Raw genomic sequence first — 21,629 nt, forward strand, 5'->3', positions numbered from 1 at the left:
TTTAGACGTGAACGTCAGGAGCCAGATGCTGAATTATGTCATTAATGGAGACTGTTTCCTCACTTTGCATAGAGTGGCATTATAACGGCGTCAGCATTTTGTAATGAGTCATAACCCCACCACATCTTAAACCATTTAATCCCCTTGCTCTGATTTTCTTAAGAGATTCATTCAAGAAGTGGCATGGGTGCTCTTATAACATAGCACCCTGCATTACATGTGAAGCATTTATAAATTAGCACCCTGCATTACATATGAAGCATTCCAAATTGTGAATGTTAAGTGTGCATTAGCGGTTGGTTATGAAAAGATAATGTGGTGTAAAAAGCTGGAAAAGCTGCTCTGATGTCATGTAACTGCTTGGCACACATTATGCTTGCTTTACATGAAGTATGGGATTTACAGGATTCCCTGTGGTGTAACATGGAGATTTTTGTGGAAGAGATCATTTTTTCTCAAGGTCAGATCCTGAAATAGTGAGAGGAGATAGGTATTATCATGTAACTAAAACGATGTAACTGTTTCAGGGCCAGAATTGTTCTGCAAAAGTATATATTATAAAAAGGAGTTAGATTGTTGTTATTGTTGGTTATGTGTTTAGATGAAGCATTTTTTACTTTTTACTTGCTTAGAAGGACATTAAGTGTGAGTACAGCAATATAGAGAGACTAAGATTGCACTACAGCGCCATCTACAACTCAAATATCAGTAATATGCTGTATTAAAAATAGTTACTTTTGCTCTTCGCTTAGTAATCCATACTAGATCGTAAAGACAAACTTTACCCATATCTTTAAAATAACAACAAAGGCAACTTAAGAAATGTTTAGTAATAACAATCTACAAACAATCTATTTTGAAGAGCAAAAAAGGTCCAGATGCCATCCGGGGAACTACAGACCTGTTAGTCTTACATCGGTAGTTTGTAAAGTATTAGAGGGCATGATCAAGGACCACATAGCAGAATTTGTTCAGGATAATGGCATAGTAAATGACAACCAGCATGGATTTAGGAAAGACCGTTCCTGTCAGACTAACCTGCTAACTTTTTACAAAGGGGTAAGTAGAGACCTGGATGGAGGGAGGCCGGTGGATGTGGTATATTTGGACTTTTCAAAAGCATTTGACACGCTACCACATAAATGTTTACTACACAAACTGAGATCCATGGGCATAGATGAAGTAGTGTGTACGTGGATACAAAACTGGCTACAGGAACGCGTCCAGCGAGTATCGATAAATGGCATCTACTCAGATTGGTCCAGGGTCATGAGCGGCGTGCCACAGGGTTCTGTGCTGGGCCCCATGCTGTTTAACCTATTTATTAACGATATTGGGGAGGGGGTAAACAGCCATGTTTCAGTGTTTGCTGATGACACCAAAATCGGGAGGGTAATAGACACTGATTTAGACACCATAACATTAGAGGGGGACCAGGATAAAATAGGGGAGTGGGCAAGTACATGGCAGATGAGGTTTAATGTTAATAAATGTAAAGTAATGCACTTCGGGGTTAAAAATAAGCAAGCGGATTACACACTAATGGGAACTCCACTGGGGAAGTCGGAAAGGGAAAAAGATTTGGGGGTCATTATAGACCACAGGTTGAATAATAGGTCACAGTGTCAGGCTGCAGTAAACAAAGCAAGTAGGGTCCTGTCCTTTATTAAGAGGGGAATGTTTTGCAGGGACAAGTCTATAATTGTGCCACTTTATAGATCACTGGTTCGGCCTCATCTGGAATATGCGGTCCAGTGAAAAAATGTCAGCACAAGGGGCGAAGGGGTTTCTTCTCAGTTAGATCAGTCAGGGCCTGGAACTCGCTGCCACATGATGTGATTTCGGCTAAGAGTGTGGAATCATTCAAGAAGTGATTGGATGATTTCCTCGGGAACCGTAATATACAGGGGTACAAGTACTCTTAAGAATGAGATCAAACAGTGACCTATATATACATACGCACACATCAGTAGGACCATACACATGCACAAAACAGGTTGGACTTGATGGACATGTGTCTTTATTCAACCTTAATTACTATGTAACTATGTACACACACATACTTGGACAAGCAGGGCTAAATGTAGAGCCGGGAAGCCACCAGTTGTTCGGTACAAGTGATCAAAAAGTAAAGAAAACATTGAGAAAAAAAATGTAAAAATTAAAACCAACCCTGTCACCCCGCCATCTGGGGGGAAATTTGGCGGGGAGGGGGGCACATTAAGGAACCTGGCCTTGGGGCAGCAGAGAGAGTAAATCCGGCGCTGAGTATGTACAAATATGCGTTATGAACCTTTACACCTTACTCATTCAAAAGGGGAGGGGCGGTGGCATCTTGGTGCCCCCCTAATTAAAGGAAGGAAGGCTGCTCATTCGTGCCCCCCCTTTCCTGCCCTGCCGGGCCTGTGCTCGGATCAAGTGCCTGTTAGGAATTTTAGGGGGGACCCCACTTCCCTCCAATTTTTGGGGGGTGGGGTTTCCCCTTAAAATTCCTACCAGACCTTAAGAGCCTGGTATGACTTTTGGTGGAACCCCACACACTTTTATTGTTATTTTTAATTTGGGGTGGGGTCCCTCCTAACATCCCTACCAGACCTAAATGGTCTTTTATCAATTGGGGGGAACCTCACGCTTTTTTTTCTCCTTTTGTCTAATGTCACTTTGCAGCAAACGATTATTCATACATACTACTGCTAACATAAATTTCGATTTTTTTTTTTTACATTTTTTTTTACAGATGATGCTTTACACAATAAAACTATATTCGGGAAAGAAATTTGGATGGATCTGAAATTTTCGTTTCGTTTCCGTGCATTCGTTATTTCTGCCATTCCAAATTTCCGAAATCCATCCGAATGTATGAATTTCCAAAAATATTGAATCTTTCTGAAATGAATCGAACATGTCTAATGGTTATCACACAGGCTGGCCTTCAAACATATCTGCCTTTGTTCATCTCCAGTACATGGTGGATCAATGGGACTAATTGTTTACACAGAGAAGATATTGCTGTCTGTGCTTTGTTTTCAGATCACAGGAGGAAACAAGGACATGGCATTTCTGGCCAGATTAACAGGTATATTTTTTACTTGCACCTCCATCCCTGCTCGATCTGATACCAAATTGCACACTAAGCTACCCTCTTTTCGTTTACCTAACTTCTGTCCCATTGTTAGCTATTGGAAACTTTATGTGTCCGGCTCTGGAATTTGTGTGACGGTTTTATGAAGCTGTCTTGGACTCGAGGGTCTGACAATCCTCTAACCGTCACCTGACCTCTCTTTGGACCACTCTCCAATATATAACGTTGTCTGGAGAGAGAGAGTGAGAGTGAGAGTGAGAGTGAGAGTGAGAGTGTGAGAGAGAGAGAGAGAGAGAGAGAGAGAGAGGGATAGAACAGCGCACACCTGACGCGAGAGAGAGAGAGAGAGAGAGAGAGGGATACAACAGTGCCTGACTGCCACGCAAGCAGCCTTGCGTGTGTCTTCCCAAGCGTAGATCAGTCAGTCACAGTCCTGTCCGCCCTGGGCGGCGGCAGGTAGGAATCGAGTAATGCGTGACCACTTATTACTCTCAACAAGGCAACAAGGCACAACAGATGACAGTTTCTCCAGCTGCACGGTTGCAAACTTGTGGTCAGACTTCTCTACACTGACAGTTCCTACTTTTTTCGTATCAACGTATCAATCATTACTGGGTAATGCACGTTTAAACTGAACACCAGTATATCTGTGACACCTGCTAATAAGGGTTTTCGACCGAGAAACTCCTTTTTATACCCTGGATTGATTATATTAATCAGTCCCCAGCCTCCCTCGTGCACTCCAAGTAGCAGACCACAGACACACTCAGGACATGACATTACACCACCGACTCATATGGCAAGAAGGTGAGACCCAGAACCCTGTCGCAGAACCCCGCGCCAAGCGCGACCGCTGACTCCCCCTCCTGTATACCCGTGCTTTCCGCACACTTATTTATCCACCCAGGAAGAGTTTCACCACGTCAGTAAATTATACCGCTGACGCCCCCTCCTGGATACCCATCACCCAGGAAGAGTTTCACCACGTCAGTAAATTATACCATCTGCGACAACCTTTTCTTTCTGGTATCTCACCACCCCATCACAGGTCAATACACATAACCATACACCATACAACGTATACAGGTGGCAGATACAGATTACACAGGTTCTTTATCAATGGACCTCGGGCAAGTTACCTGTCTTTGCTAACCTCGGGAGCCGATATGAACACAGAGACAGACCAAATACACGGAGACAGGATATACTGGAAAGAAATATGTCTTACCCTATTTCAGAGGTGATCAGTCTCTGCCTCGTCCGTGTGTTGGCTCGTCTCAGTTAAAGACTCCTCCATATCTGCTCCCTTCCTCTTCGCTCCTGCCTTCACGCTGTTGTGGACCAAGAATTTGGACCAGAATAAGGTTCTGTACTTATATCTACCGCCTGGCCTGATTCAATACAGAGTGTACACTCAGAGAGAAGAAATCACGCTGAGACAGAGAGTTCAGAGTAAGATACTTCTGCTTTATTCTTCCGCTTAACGTAGTCTTATATAGGCAGCTGGACGTGTATGTTTCAACGTAGCATTGCAAAAGCATTCTAGCTTATAATTGGTTATATCCATTCATGCATAACTTCCTTCCACCATTCTGACATCCTGATGTTGGGTGTAGTCTCTCCTGGAGGCATTTTATTGCCATTAGCTGTATCTCATTGGCAAGCGCTTTCGGGGCCTCGCAGGGTCCCCTTCATCAGGCTTAGAGATATCTCTAAGCTCTTGCCAATGAGATACAGCTACTGGCAATAAAATATTTTGCTTTTTCAACTCATGGTGTGCTGGTGACATTTTTCTACTAGTCTCTCCTGAAGGCGCCATCTTGGTTTCAATTTCTAGTGCGTACTTCTCATAGCAGGCTGGAAGTTTGAAAGTAAAAAAAAAAAAACATTTTAAAAATAGCAAAATAACATATATATAGCAATTGATCTATTGAGATAGGCATTTATGTCATAATCATACTCAACCACATCCATTACAGTCCCCCCTAAAATAAAAAAACGAGCTGAAAGACGAGCAGAAAAAATACGCTCAAGTGTGAACCCAGCCTAAAAGAAGGGATGAGCGAATGTGTGTTTGGTTCCCGGGGCATTTGAAGAACCCATGGTTAAGTCTGAATCTGTAAACTTAAATCTGAACTTTACCGAAGCCATTTTCAAGGGAAGGCTAGGGATTGACAAGTGCAGGGCATGGGAAGCTGGTCACCGGCTTGGGAGACATGTACCAATGCAAAAAAATAAAAAGAATACACTACAGTGGGAAGAGGGTAACATGCCAAAACAGGATGAATAAAAACACTTCAAAACCACAACGCTACATTCCAGAGATGAAGCAATTTTTATCTTGAAATATCATTTAGAGTGTAATATTTCAGAGACAATAGCCACACAAATACATTGTGAGTGAACCAAATTATTGGCATTTGCAGCCACAGTATTAAGAGGAAAAGACAAGGTAGATTTTACTGTGACATTAAAATAAGTGTGTATTTTATTGTCATTGTATGTCATTGCACAGTATAGCAGCATCCTTATTAGGTCGCAATTGGAGAGCTACAGCTGAGGCAGGTTTTATCTTGGATTAAGCATTAGAGTGTATTATTTCAGAAAAACAGTAGCATTTTGAATGCCAGAACTCTGGAATAGGCCACAAACAATGAGACAAGGAGCATAACTTATACTGCAGCAAACATTAAACATTTTGCAGCTGAGGCCCAGCTGCAGAATCAATATGTGTGGCTCCTTTATAGTGTCAAGAACACAAGAATAGGGCATGAGAGGCCACAGAAACTGGTGATGGTGGCTGGTTAGCAGAGGTGGCAGGAGCTGGTAATGGTGGCATTGCAGTAATGGTGGCAGTGGCCAGCCAGGTGAAGTGGAAGGAGCTAGTAATGGAGGTAGGCCAGCAGAGGTCACTGGAGCTGATAATGGTGGCAGGTGCTGGTAATGGTGACAGTGCAGCAGAGGTAGCAGAAGCTGGTAATTGTGGCAGGCTAGCAGGAGTCAGGTGGCAGGAGCTTGTTATGGGGGCACTACCAGCATAGGTTGCAGGAGCTGTTAATGGTGGCATGCCAGGTAGGTGGCGGCAGCTAGTAATGGTGGCAATCTCTGGTAATAGTGGCAAACCAGCAGAGTTGGCAGGAGCTGGTAGTTGTGGCAGGCCAGCAGTGGTGGCAGGAGTTGGTAATGATGGCAGTCCAGCAGAGGTATCAGTACCTGGTAATGGTGGCAGGCCAGCAACAGTGGAAGGAGTTGATAAAGGTGTGAGGTTGGATTTTTGGGCCAGATTACAAATTTATTCAGTAGGATCAGTTGAAGGGGTTTTGTAATTGCTGCTGATCCTTGACCAGTTTATGTTTATGAGGGTGAGCTGGTACACAGAGTTAGGGGGCACGCAGAGTGATCTCTCTGTCACAAAAATGCGTGGTGCGCTGTCAGACAGATAACTGGCTGTCGGGCAGTGGTCCATGAGGCCTCACTGAAGATTGTCCACATGAGCCCTCGACACCAAGTAGTCTGCAATCATCTGGTTTAGGCACTGCTTGTGACACACTAATATGTAGTCCATTTTAGTACACATATTCTACAATGCATTCTATTATTTGTTTTCTGCATATTAATAAAGTGGATCATTGGCTAGTGTCTGCTTGCTTGAATCCCCATTGGTGGCTTACTTAAGGCATTTTATTTTATTCTAAAATGTACTGTATATACTCTGCAAAGTGAACCAGATATCTACACCTTTCAAAACTTAAAGAAATATTTTGCAAATGACTGCTATGTGGTAAGTGATCTAAATGGAAGTTAGAACTCACCATGCACATTATATTCTGTTTATAATCTGATGGGGCAAATTTTGTACAATCATTAGATTTAACAAACTCATATACTGTGAGGTCTTGCCGATACAATCAATTTACATTCAGTCAGACAAGCCCTGGCACTACACAGTGGTTGGCAGAGGAGCTTGTAAAATCATATTGTACCGTGTATGGATATTAGTCAGTAGGATGAAACAAGTGGTATTTCCTTATTAACAGTGGAACAGAAAATGCACCTCTCAGTCACCTTACCAGAACCAGTAATACAATTCTGGAAATTCTACCAAGTGCAAAATAAAATGAATGAGAAATAGAGGAGAAAATATAATTTATTCAGCATTAAGCATGGCACATAGAGACAGATAACATAAGATAATACACTGCTTTCTCATGTGAAGTGAAATAAGATAAACTTAATTCAACAGTTTTACGAGACTATATCTTCATTTCATTTTTAATTAGGTTCTTCTCTTATTGTACGCTACATGATTAGCCTGGTGCTGGGAAAAAACATCGTGTTCTATAGTCTGTGAAGCAATGAGAATTAGCAAGCTTACCATTGTTACAGTATCCCCTTTTAATACCACTGATGCTGGCAGGCTTGAAATTCATTGACCTCAGCAGCAGTACTTGACAGTTACTTCGCTGACAACTAACTTTAAAATAATAACAAATGAATAATTTCATTTGTAAATTATTCAAATTCTAACACTGTGTAAACTACATTAATTTCCAGCAGAAATGATAAGTTTGTACGATTGTCAAATTAGTGCTATCTAAATAGTAGCCAAAACATTTGTCCAATGTATCATCTCAGATCAATTTGTGTGTGCTTAAAAGCAAATAATCTTCTAGTTTTGAAAATCTGCAGTGAGAACCTTGGCAGTTGACTTGTGTCCAGTCACTCCCTTCTTTATGCATATGTGGAGATACTGTACCTTGGTATGATGTGGGAGGAAATTGAGTAGCTAAGTAAGCTTATTTTGAGCCTTGTAGAAAAGTTTATCTGTCCCTAGTGAGGTGAAGAACATGATGAGGAACCCATTAATGCACCTGCTAAAATAGAACCTCCGCTCTGTTAAGGAAACAACAAAAAATGGCAGCTGAATGAGAGAAATACAGAGAATTAGTATTGCATTGCGATGCACACGGGAAGAAAAAAAAAGGGGAGGCGGGGTGGTTTCTGTAAATTGTCAGCATAACATTAAGGGCACAAGACAGCACAATGATGACCTTTTATATGTCATAGATTCTGTACCTATAACATTATTTCTTATACTTCAGTGAAGTTTTTTGGGCAAAACTAGCACACCAAGGCCCGAAACTAGGTAATATAACATTTTATCTCAGTGAAAATTATGCCTCATGCCCTCCCACTGGAGTGCTCTTTATTCTACCCTCCTCAGGAGTGTCCTGGCACAGACTTGTATTGCAGAGGAAGAGAGAGAGCGTCTCAGACCACGTCTGTTACTAAAAGCACTAGGTTTAACTCTGTTGCCTACTGGACTTCACTGTCCTATTCAGACACCCTGCAGAACTACTGTAACTGGAAAGTGAAGGTAAGACTGAAACTAGAGATTGTTAGAACATGTTTATTTGATGTAACTGTGACTTTAACCTCTTGCCGTCCGCCCGTAGTAAAAAAACGGACGGACGGCACTGCAGCATCTGCGGGTTGCCGTCTCCAGACGGCAATTTTTTTCTAGCGGGCACGCACGGGCAGAAAAGACCCGTCCAATGCGAACACCCGGTACCGGGTGTCACACATATAGGCGATCAGCGGGTCCATAGCCCGCCGATCGCCTATATGTGCTCGTTCGCAGCGTCAGGAGGGCGTCAGGAGGAGGAGGACGGGAGATCAGCTCCTTGCTGATCCCCGTCCGGGCTGTGAATGCAGAAGTGATGTGTGTTACATCACTTCCGCATTCACCTGTCAGTCATCTGGAGAGAGAAGAAGCTGATAAAGCAGATCTCTGCTTTATCAGCTTCTTTTGGGGTCCATAGGTGATATTAGGGGTCCTAGAGACCCCTAATATCTCCATAAAGAGGACCTGTCAGTGTGCCTTTGCTATTATATAGGGGGTTGTTATCCCCCTATATAATAGCAATAACAATAAGTGCAAAAAAAAAAATATAAATAAAAAAAAAGAAAAGTAACACATAAAAAAATAAAATAAAATAAAAGCCACATATAAAAAAAGGGGAAAAAACCCCCCCAAAATGTTTAACTCCCCCACCCCCACGTTTACGCGCCTATAAACGTAAATACGCGTCCGGTGCCCCAGCGCGCAAAAATTACAATTGCGCTACACATGTTACATATCGCCGCGAACGTCGCAGTGAGAGCAATCATTTTAGGGCCATCAATCACTGATAACACTAAACTGATGAGCGGTAACAGCTTTTAAAGCGTCGCCTAGGGCCAATTTTGGGTATTATCGTTTTTTGAGGTTTCGCGCGCGCACGCAATTTTAAGGCTTGACATGTTTAGTGTCTTTTTACCCGACGTGACCCCATCTTTTATATTTTACCAAAAAATTGGGTAATAATAAATGTTTTATCATTTAATATAGGGGAAACTGTTTTTTTTTTTTTAATTTCGGTAATTTTTCCTTAATATAGTAAAAAAATAAAACCCCCAGTGGTGAATAAATACCACCAAAAGAAAGCTCTATCTGTCCCCAAAAAAGGGTATAAAATTCATTTCAGTACAGCGCTGCATGACGGAATAAATGTCAGTTAAAGTACCGCGGAGCTGAATACTGAAAAATGGCCTGGATGGGAAGGGGGTTTAACACCGCGGATGTCAACTGGTTAACTGGGCTTTTAATGAAAGAGGTTTGTGTAGCATAAAAATGTAATTACATATATGAGTTAATTATTTTTATCAACTAAAAAAAGCAAGTTATTTAACTATAAGTTTTTTTTTTTAATCTTAGAAAGGAGTTTTCCTTTTAGAGGTAAAATGTGTCCATTAGACCTCTGCTCATGGCATTTTCTGTTTTTTGTGTTTGAGCAATCTGGCAATGCCCTTTTTCTATTACTGATTTGGTGGATTCTCTGGCCAGTGGAGTCAGTGCCTCCATTGTGAAATACATTTTCAGATTATAAATAAAAAAATAGTTCGATTCAGTTACCTCTGTTAAATGTAAAATTTCCGTTATACCTGACTGATATTTTGTTGTTTTCTGTAGAATGAACCGCACTGATGGTGAGAGGGGAAAAAACTGAACTGAATTCTTCTTTGAGATCCTCGGGAGTACGTCTGCACTTACAGGTTTGCTGAAAATGTGTTATGCTTTTGTACTCCTCTGGCTGTATGGAGATTTTATTGTTGAAAACTTTTCTGAAAAAGTTACTTTAGAATTTGGGATCTCGAACATTGTAGATTAAAATCCATTACCTCCTTTGTGAATTGCCCTCTCCAATTCAAAGAGAGGGAATTATTTTTAACTGTCTATTGCCTTTGCTATATCTGATCAGAGATTTTGCTGGCACAGCATCTTATTATCTAAACTGTGTTATCTTTCTGTGCTGGAAGAGAAAAAGTTAAATATGTTGATTTTGCAGACTCTCTGACCAGTGTCCCTTGTCGAGAGTATAGGGACCCATGCCCAGGTTATGTACAATATTCTCTTAAAGCTTACCGTGCATATAAATTCAAAGTCTGCTTATGTTGCAGCCTCTCATCACCTGAATAAAAAATGCTCAGTGAAATCAATAAAAAAAAACGAAATACTGAAAGAAAAATGGAAAAATATTTTCCTTTCACCTGGCTTTTAGCCGCTTTCTATAGGTGCCAGTGGGCCTCAGCACAGAATCCCAGTTTCCAAATCTCTCCACAAGGTGTTCCAGCATTCCTGTGGGATTTAAGATCCTCAGCTTTCCCAGGAACTCATGAGAATGATACCACACTAGCTTGAGAAAGCTTGCTCTAAATTCATTTTTTTCCACCAGTGTTTTGCTTTTTATTGTTTTAAGTGAGCATTTATTTATTCAGGGGGTTGAATCTGGACCTTATGTCATAATAAATATATACCGTTCTCTTGATTTCTTGATTTGCTGCCCAGACACTGTAAATCAGACACACGTAGTTCTGTTTACTTCCTTGACATGCTTCAAATGGTGGAAACTCTAGTTGTCCCTGGGTGATGTATGAAATTACTTGATCAGGGGATCAAGATCCTGAAACAACTCTGCTCTGGTCTGCTGATCACTTGACTAAATACACAATTCGGGAAATCTCTCAGTACCTTGGACAGTGACAAGGAAGAATGGGCAATGAAGCAGATCGCAACTAGCATGGTCCTGGAGATGTTAGAAAATACAAAAATATGAGCTCAATAAAGTGCTTAAACAAAAAGCAACACATCAAAATCAACTTTAAGTACTTTGGTATTCTAATCCAGTGGAAATAGCTTGGGTAGAAGTTGTTTAGTACTGTATGTCTATCAATTGTATTCTGTAATTAGCAACTACAATACCCAACACCATTGTATATAAACTGGTATACAGAGGTAAAGCATAAGCTACTATTTCTATTCAGCAGTTGTACTATGTGTTAACAAGAGATCATGTATCTGGCTGCTTGTGTTCCCACTAATAACCACTAAAATAATGGCAAATAAACTAAACTGCAAATTATTCTGGCATTTTGTGTTGGCTAACATTCTGTGCTATTTCACAGACCGAATATCACCTGCTGGTAAAACCAGTAACAGGGCATGCGCTGATGGTCACTTATTTTCAAGGTCAGGGGTAGTAGATGTGTAATATAGTCCTTCTTACTTCCTTAGCATTGTTAGTCAGAGGTCCACAGCCTGTAATGCCCCACTTTAGAGCTCCTGTTTATACCTGTTAACACTGATGGTCTCTGCAACTCAACAAGGTGTAGCTATGCATTCTGAATGGGTTGCCTTATGGTCCAGGTGGGCAAAAAAGACTATTAACCCCTTCATGACTGAGCTAGTTTTCAGGTTCTGTTCATAAATGACTGACACATTTTTTTACATTTTTGCTGTGTGATTCTTCCACAGCAGTAATATACTTTCTTACTAAATGTACCCACACATATTATATATAGTTTTTTAGAGGACAGATAGGGCTATATAATTATATCACATATGTGTACCTAACCCCTCACTTAGTTTGAATAAAATAAAAAAAAATTAGGAAAAAAACTAGAAGAAAACACTTTTTTCACAAGTTTTGATTATTATTTTTTTTTTTAGAATTTTTTTATATTAATTATAGTATAAAAAATATATTTATATATAATTTATATTTTCCTAATTTTGTTTTACACTTTATTTTAATTTTTTTACACTTTGTAAAAAAAATAAAAATAAAATAAAAAAACTCTTTTTTTTCTTGTCAGTTTATATCAAGCAATCACTATGACAGCTTGATAAATTAACTTTTTTATTTTATTTTTGGCTATTAGGCTGATCCAAACTTAGGAACAGCTAATAATAACCTTAGAGACTGATCCTGACTTTAGTCAGATTCAGATCTCACTAAAAGCTCTTTGATCGTGCCTAGACGATCAGAAATGATACATTTCACTCAAAAGAGATACATTGTATCCTTTCAGTGAAATGTATCTAAACATCGGGCTCTCGAGCTGTCAAAACAAATAGCAGAGAGGTGAGGTGAGTCACTGCTGCCTCTCTGCTATTTTGAGCTGTCAAATACGGGATCGCAAATTGCGGTCCTCTATTTGCATGTAACGGCTTCATTCTTTCATTAATGAAAGGAAGAAGCTTTTACAAAAAGCTTAATTATTTCATTAATTAATGCCTCAATACTGAGACATTAATGAATGACTGTTAAATGCTGAGAATCAGCAAATACCGGCATTACAAAGCCTGATATAACTCGTCACGTACAGTGTACGTGGGCACAAAGTGACAAGACGTACACTGTACGTCTCCCGTCACGAAGGGGTTAAGAGACTCAGGGATCAATATAAAATCTATTGTTATTGCCATGGGCATACAACTGCCAAAAACAAACAAACACACTATGTATTAATAAAGCACAATAATATGGTTTACAAATAAGCATTGTGCTCCACTGGCTTTGGAAGTCCAAAGCTGGCAGACTGCAATAAACTTGAATGGCAATTGTGTTTAAACAGAAGTTGGTAGGAGTCAAGGCGACATGACCAGATTTCTTGCAATCACAGGGATATCATTGCTGCATTTTGCAGAAAACTAAAAATATATGGGCTTTAAAATGTGGCCTGCAGTGTACAGACCCCAGTGGAGTATAATGGAGAGTGGATAATGATATCTTCTCTCTGTTATAAAATAGCCCCATGAACTGCATCTGTGCTAAGCTTGTACTATGTGGAAAAGTATTCCTTCATGGTCAGCAAGACCTAAACTGGCTAGAATAGATGGACCAATGTACAGAAAAGAAGTCTGTTCTTCTCAGCCTCTCAGTCAGAATCCAGAGCAATCTTTTTCTGAGAGCAGGAAACTGATGACTATGGTAAGTGAATTTTTTTTACAAATCTTTTTAAGTCAAAAGTTCTACCCCCTAGCTTGATATCAGTCAGCTGGTGTGCTATAAATAAAGTGACACCTTTGCTTCAACATAGGAGACTTTGGGGTCTATTCACCAAGCTGCCGAGGGCAGCCGAGTGAATGACCGATCTGAAGTGAAGTGAGCCGAACACTGTGTCACTTCAGGCTGGCCATACATCGGCTGAAATAAGCCGTACATAGGCTTGCTTCGAGTGGCTTTGGGTCGGCCGAACATGCTCAACATGTTCGGCCGACCCGAAGTGCAGATACCTAAGAAAGGGAAAGCTACTAGTATATGCCTGTAGCAGCTTTTATCACCCTTTTTACCTTTCAAATGCTGGGTTGCTCTGAACAGACAAAGTTTTGCTGCTTCCTGGTAATGACAGAGCTTTTCTAACCACTCACACCTCTCACACATTAATGTTGGTTACGAAGGAAACCCATTATAGTCATGGGCCCATAGGATTGTGTGCGTAAAGAGAATTATGAAAGCTCCAACACTACCTTAAAGAGCTTTCCCTGTTCGGACGTCTAGATGCGAACACTTAGCTTTTTTAAGCAACAGAGTCTCTTAAAGAGGAACTTTGCCCTTACCTGTAAAATGAGAACAAAGTCACCTTTAGAAATGTTTGGCCATGCCAATCTACAAACAGATACCTTTAGATAATTGCAAGCTTTTTATTTTTTTATTCTTTGCATACTTTATATTTTATCCAAATCCCCCCCCCCCCCCAATTCTTCTCACAGTGGCCTTTTTTTTATTAAGGACAGATTAATCCATCTCCCTTTTCTCCTGGAGCTCTAGAACATGTGACTAGGACATGTGACCATGCACATCCTCTCAGGTGGAAAAAATGCCTTTCCCTTAGAGATTTCCCAGCAATGCACTGCTGATGTGACCTTCTCTGGATGCATCACTTAGGAATAAGCTACATCACTAATGGCTAAGAGGATCAGGAAGTGGAAAAACAATAATTGTAAGTAAAAGAAAAGTTATGTTTATTTAACTAATTAATGTTAGATTTCATATCCGCATGTAGAGCTGAATGCTGATGTGATTTTTAGTGAAAGGGGATAAAGGTCCACTTTAAAGCATTTTACATTATAGATTGGCAGGCCAGTTATAGATTGGCAGGCCAGTAACTACATTATATTTGCACCTACTATCATTGTGATTTTTGAGAGCTGTATAGCACAGCAACATTTGTATACAGTTATTTTGTTCACATTTTAAATTTTCCACAGAAAGACAAAATATAGATTAAAATGTGATTGTTAATAAACAGAAAGCATGACATAAAAATATTCTGGGTGTCAGGCTTGTGTATAGATGGGTCTGGCCCACAGCAAATGGAATACAGGAATGAAATATTGCGTGTTATTAGGTTAAGTGCTTATATATCGGCAATTATATTTGTACATGGAGTACAAGTATTAAGAATTATAGTCAACAAGCTGTTCCACATTTTGCTGTATGAGGTGAATAATAGCATACCCACACACACAATGTACCCACAGACTCTCAAGAAAAGACTTCATCCAAATGTTATTTGCCATGCCTGAAAAATAAGCATAATATGCCTTCAGTATTAACTATTTGCTGGCGTTTATTTACCAGCATTAATGTGACCACGTAGGATATACCACAGAGTAAAAGATGCAACAAATAAAATGTTCTGTTAGTGATAGCTCTCCGGTCACTTAGCAAACAACACAGTTATTTTTTTCCCCTTAGCTCATTGCTTCTGCTATGTGGCTTTGGTGCAAACTATTATAAACCAATTAAGAAACAATTGTAATTCATCTTTTACTATTGTGATTACAATAAAATACATTTTATGGCTTACTATGGTGTATTATATTTTGCACTGCTTGATTACAGAAGACTTAAAGCTTACCTGTTTTTCTGGCCTAGATGATAGGGCAGTCTTGGGAGGGGTGGGGATATAAAATAGGTTAGGGTTAGGTTAGAGTTGCCACCTTTTCTTCAAGTGAAACCCGATTACTCTAGCGCCACGAGAGGCAATTTTTGTGTGTGTGGAGAATATAGAGGAGAGAAAGCGAGGAGAGGCAGCCAGGAGAAAGAGTAAGGAGACTGTCTATAGAGGACTAGAAATCCCAGCAATACATTATACAACAATACAAAATAATAGTAAGCTACATACTCTGTGTGATTCCGGGTTGGTGCCCTGATGTCTCAGGTACCCTGATGTCTCAGGTGCCCTATGTGGCCTCTCAGATGGGCTATTCAGCTCTCAAGTGGGCTGCGCACCTCTTAGGTATACTGTGCTCACTCTCAGGTGGGCTATGCGTCTCTCAGGTGGGCTATGCGTCTCTCAGGTGGGTTATGTGGCCTCTCAGGTGGGTTATGTGGCCTCTCAGGTGGGTTATGTGGCCTCTCAGGTGGGCTGGGTGGCCTCTCAGGTGGGCTGGGTGGCCTCTCAGGTGGGCTGTGTGTCTCTCAGGTGTACTGTGCACACTCTCAGGTGGGCTATGCAACTCTCAGGTGGGCTGTGCAGCTCTCAGGTGGGCTGTGCAGCTCTCAGGTGGGCTGTGCGACTCCTTTTAGGTGGGCTTTGTAACTCTTAGGTGGGCTATGCGACTCTCAGGTGTACTGTGCGCACTTTCAGGTGGGGTATGTGACTTTCAGGTGGCTATGCGACTCTCCGGTGGGCAATGTGACTCTCAAGTGGGCTGTGTGCCTCTCAGGTGAAGGAGGAGAAGGTGATGTGGGAGCAGCCTGTGCTTGTTTACAGGCACCCACAGCTCAGAGGAAGATCCGGTTTCAGGCAGATGCAGCTGCTCGAGGTTGTGCTTGCTGGATCCTCAGACAGCCGCATCTGTCAGAAAATTTAAAGTGCCGGTATCAGCACTTAGTGACTTGGGTCCGGGTGTCCGCTGGCTGGACACCCGGGCACAAGACTCCAAAACCGGACTGTCCGGGTGAAAACCAGATGGTTGGCAGCCCTAGGTTAGGTTGAGCCTAAAGGACAACTTGACCTTTAGGGACGTTATCTTTTAACTGATTCCCCCAACCCCCTGAGTGCAGCCCACCTGGTAACATACTAACTTTTTTCCTGATGATGTGTGCTGTGAGTCCCTGCCCAGCACAATGCAGCCTTTGCAAAGTAAATCTCTGGTCACTTCCTCTTCATACTGCACATGCCCACTGTGGCCCCATTAATTCCTATTGGATAGCTGTTCTCATGGGACCTGGTATTAAATTAATTTCAGTACAGCGTTGCATGACTGAATAAATGTCAGTCAAAGTACCGCAGCGCTGAATACTGAAAAATGGCATGCAGGAAGGGGTTTGACACCCCAGTCACCAAGTAGTTAAGGGGTTAAAATTTACAAATATTTTTTGATTATTAACTTAGTGCAGTTTTATATTTTTAGTTGTAAATTATGTTTTTTTGTTTGTGTGTGTTGATTATGATTTTAGTGTATTGTTATAAAAATATTGATGCAATAAAAATGTGTGCAACTGCTGCAGGAAAATTATGGTTTAGGGGTTCTTTTACAATCTCTGAAGGGGGGATGATAGGTGAGAAAGCAGGAATCACTTATCTGTGTGCAGAGAAAAACATTGCACAAAAACGAAAAGATACATATAAATACGTATAAAAACAAATGAAAAAATCAATGCATCATACAGTATGGCCTGCATACACTTGTCCGCCCTTTGATATCCATCTTTCACAGTTGGCTAAACATCCCATTTATATTCCAGAGTTCTATTAAAAGCATTTTCTTGCAGGGATGTTAACTAAATGTACTCAATTTGTTAGAAAGACTAAAAAGAGAACCATTGACAACTAGGTTTATGAAATAATCTATGCATTCTTTTTTTCTTTACAGAGGTTTTCATTCTGACAGTGGTACAGAAGAGAAAAAAAGCCATACAACAAATATAAGAAATGGGAGAAAAGGAAACAAATCTAAAGCGCATAGTAAGCATGGAACCTGATAAGTGTATCGAAAAAAATGTAGTATATTGCTTACCAGTTCCTAGTTGTGGTGGCTGTATTTGTTTTCTTTTTTCCAAGCTTTTTTGCTTTATTTTCATCTGTTCATCCTGCCAGCAACACACTTCCTTTCCAAGGGTGACAATGCATTCTCACTGTGCTGTATTTATTAAACAGTAGCTTTGTCACCTTAGAACAGGACTACAAACACCTCCCCCTCCCTCTTCTTCAAGGTGTTTTTGGGCTTACATACACTTAAAAAGAAGAGAATTTGTTTATATTACAAGGGAATGTTGACTGATCTGAAAGTATGACTGAAGCTTCTGCTGCAGCAAAAGTATATAATATAAATCATAGTACCATTAGTAAGAGCAACATTGGTTGTAAAATGAAAAGATGAAACCAAGGAAAGAAGAAAGGAGACAAAAAACAGAAGAAGAGGTAAGGGAAGAAAAATTGCCATTGCAAGAAGAGTCAGGTGACACATGCATGGAAAACAGCTTAACAGTTAAGGAAGCACATGGAGAATTTATTTGACAGAAGATAATGGAAATAATGAAAAAGGGTTACTTATGAAAAAGTAGCACTACCTAGTAGGAGCTGGTATATGATGGATTCTCCTACCGTTCCCGGTAGTGACCGGCCTTTTAAACAGACCCAGCAATGTACCAACACCAAAGGTGATCTTTAGGCTCTATTAGAGCAGCAATAATCCCTGAGGACGAGTGTTAGGTAATGAATTGGGAGCAGCAGCATATGCAAGGCACCCATTATGGGATTATGACAAGCCACCACAGCTTGCAAATGCTTCTGCTTGCTAAAAAACAAAACAAAATGCACTTACCTGTAATCCATGAGTTTTGGCTGTTGACCCAGGACCTGATGGCAGTTGAGCCTCGTGTTGTCTCCTATAAATAAGAAGCACAGGCATGTTAGTTTTCAGTTGGAGACAGACCGCACAGCACAGCTTTATTCCCTCCCTGATTTCCTTCCTTGTCACAGACTTTTGAGAACCAAGTCATGGTGACTGGGTTTCTATATGTATGGTCTATGTTTTTTGGTTTCTTGGTGTATTCTGTTTCATAGTACATGGACGTTATGTTTATTCATATGTCGGCTTGACTGAGCCATGTTATGCTGATGATCTTAGATGATCTAGATTTAATTATATGGAAAAGCTTGTAATGTACAAAATAAAGGCCATGGCCAATTAAATTTCAATTTGGTCTTATTGTGTTATTTTTGTGAAAAGTGTTATTTATTACATGGTATTATTTCTTATATATGTGTGCTGTCTGTAGACCCAGGAGAAAATACTAAATGCATTAGTTCAAGCACAGTGGTAGGCTCTATTAATACAGTGAATTGAAGAGGGCTAGTGCTCGTTCTCTATACCACTAGTGAGAGGTCTTCCCGGAATGCACTAAGCGAGTAAAGAATAATGCTGCAAGCAATAATAAACGACAAACAATACAACAAAATGCAACTAACTATTAAGGCCAAACTACAATCTTCAGACCTTAACTAAATAAGTAAATCTGCCAAAAGTCTGCTGATGGTGGGGCTCTTTAAACTCAATGGGGCAGCACTCAACCTTCAAGTCAAGTTATTTGTAATCCATAAAGTGAGCATATCTTCACAAAGTGACCCAAATCAGCTGACGGTTCAAGGATAGGATTATCCCCTTTAAGAAAAGCTCCCCCAGGGGTAGTAGTGTCCCCAAACAGTTGTAGGGAAAATCTAACAAACCAATGGGTTGCCAGAGGTGGCTCACCACTCCGACACCCGAAGACTGTCCCCCTGGATACAGTGAGTCCTCTGATGACCATCCCTGCAGACAAGATAAAGGTGGATGGGAGGTAGGACTCTGTCCTGTGGCACAATTGAGGGTTCCACACCCAAATTTTAACAAGGTCAGTTTGCTGTGTAGTTCCCAACTCCTGTATTTGCCATGCAGTGTCTATTTCATGGCAGACAGCATGCTTCTAGTCAATTTGAGTCCCCTACTGGCCTTGTAGAGTCCTTTCCTTGCTGCCAAACTGCTTTCTTGATTTCCAGCCTTTGTTGCACTCCTTCCCTCTCTCCCTAGTGGCCCAGTTCTGGCTGCCTGCTCCAATGATCTGTCAATCACTGGGAGAGAGCATGCAGCATGGCAGTGAAAATGCCTAAGCTGAGCGACTCCTACCTCTTAAAGTGGACCTTTTGACTAAAAATCACATCAGAATGCAGCTCTGCATGCTGATATGAAATCACCTTACATATATTAATAAAATACACATATTTTTATTTTTCTAACAATTTCTTTTTTGCCACTTCTTGGTCCACTTTGGCACAAATGATGTAATTGTGCCTACGCTTTGCATCCTTGGAGAGTTACATCAGCAGAGTATTACAGGTGTAGCCCCTATATAGATTTATATATGTGCTATTACAGTAATCAATGTTCCTGACTTTGGCAGTTAACTGCCAGAAGTCTGCACAGAGCTGTAAGTCAAGTTAGAGGTTTCTCGTGTACCAAAAAATAAAACATTGCCCTCAGTATAGCAAAAAAGCTGAACACAACTTTATATTATCTCTCTTAATTCTGCACTGTGATCACAGGCCAATGCAATTATACCATTGTCATGTGCAGGGCTCAAAATTGCAGGTCATGAGCCACTAGCCAGGCCTGAAAAGTTACTCGCCACTAGTTGCCCTGCATAACAGTACGTCAATGACAATAATAACACAAACAAACACACACCAGCACAACGCACGGGGCACAGTACATTACACATACAGCCACAATACCTAAAGAGGCAGTGCGCGCGCGTGCGCACACACACACACAGACACACACACAGACCCACACACACACACACCCGCAGCAATAAAACCTAACCCAATACCCCCTAGGTGACACACTCACCCACTGCTGTCACGGTGGCGCTGTAAAAGTGAAACTACAGCTCCCATAATCCTCGGTGCACAGGCAGGAAGTTATATAACTTTAGGGGACCCTGGTCTGTCATGTGCTGGAGCAGTGCTAAGAACAGGAAGCAGTGATATATAACTTCCTGCCTGTGCACCGAGGATTATGGGAGCTGTAGTTTCACTTTTACAGCGCCGCCGTGACAGCAGTGGGTGAGTGTGTCACCTAGGGGGTATACAAGAGCTAGGATACAAGAACAGACCTTAGTAAAGATGGCTGCCGTCATGCAGCCATCTTTAATATGGGAAGATGCACGGCTGTGGGCAGAAGCATAGGAGCAAGTCATCAGGCACTCGGTCCATGAATGAGTGTCTGACTCAATGGCTTCATTTCCACTCGCCCCCTCGCAATTTTCACTGGCAAATTGCGAGGGGGCGAGTGGAAATTTTGAGCCCTGGTCATGTGCACACATAGCATTTACAGCAGTATGCTTTGTAACTACAGGCAAAGAATGTGCACAAGGAATGTGTTTTCGGTACATATCTTATTGATTCAATATATTCACTGTCAGGTGCCATTATTTATTTTTACTGTATTCATATAATTCAAGGAGAAATGTTTTATACTTCTACAAGCAAGCAGCTTCTGCATAGGTTTAAAGCTACACTAAACTCAAGAGTTGAGTCTTAAAAATGCATTTAAGTACCTTAACTATTAACAGAAATGTATCTGATTTGTGTATCACTCAGCTGTAGATCCTCAAATCATCTCGGAATTCTTGCTTGGAGATCATGAGGAATGCTGAATTAAGGTTTTTACTTGCTTAGAAAAATAAATTATATGAGAATACAGCATACAGAGAGAACTTCCTGTGTATCATGGACAAGCATGCATATAGAGAGACTAACAATGCACTACAGCACCATCTACAGCTCAAAAGACATAACAGTACATATCAGTTCATTAAAATGTCAGTAATACAATGAGTACATATCAGCATATGCTGCTGCAACAATGCTGACACTCCTGTGATGAACTACAATATCACGTTTAGTTCACTAGTTTGTATTGAGATTGTACTCCATCACAGGAGCAAGCTTGGAGTGGTACCATGGGGAACAAAAGTAGCCGTCCTCCAGAAGGAAGGACAGTGTCAGCACCAATTCAGAGATGATTTGAGCAACTACAGCTCAGTGATGCACAAATAATGTACATTTTTGTTAATAGTACATACTAGTACAATACTTAAATTTATTTTTACGATTTAATTTCTGAGTTTAATGTCACTTTAAGTTAAGTCCTTTCCATCCACTATAACCT

This window comes from Nanorana parkeri, unplaced genomic scaffold (genome assembly GCF_000935625.1).
Source record: "Nanorana parkeri isolate BGI_ZX_2015 unplaced genomic scaffold, ASM93562v1 scaffold76, whole genome shotgun sequence".
NCBI lineage: Eukaryota > Metazoa > Chordata > Amphibia > Anura > Dicroglossidae > Nanorana > Nanorana parkeri.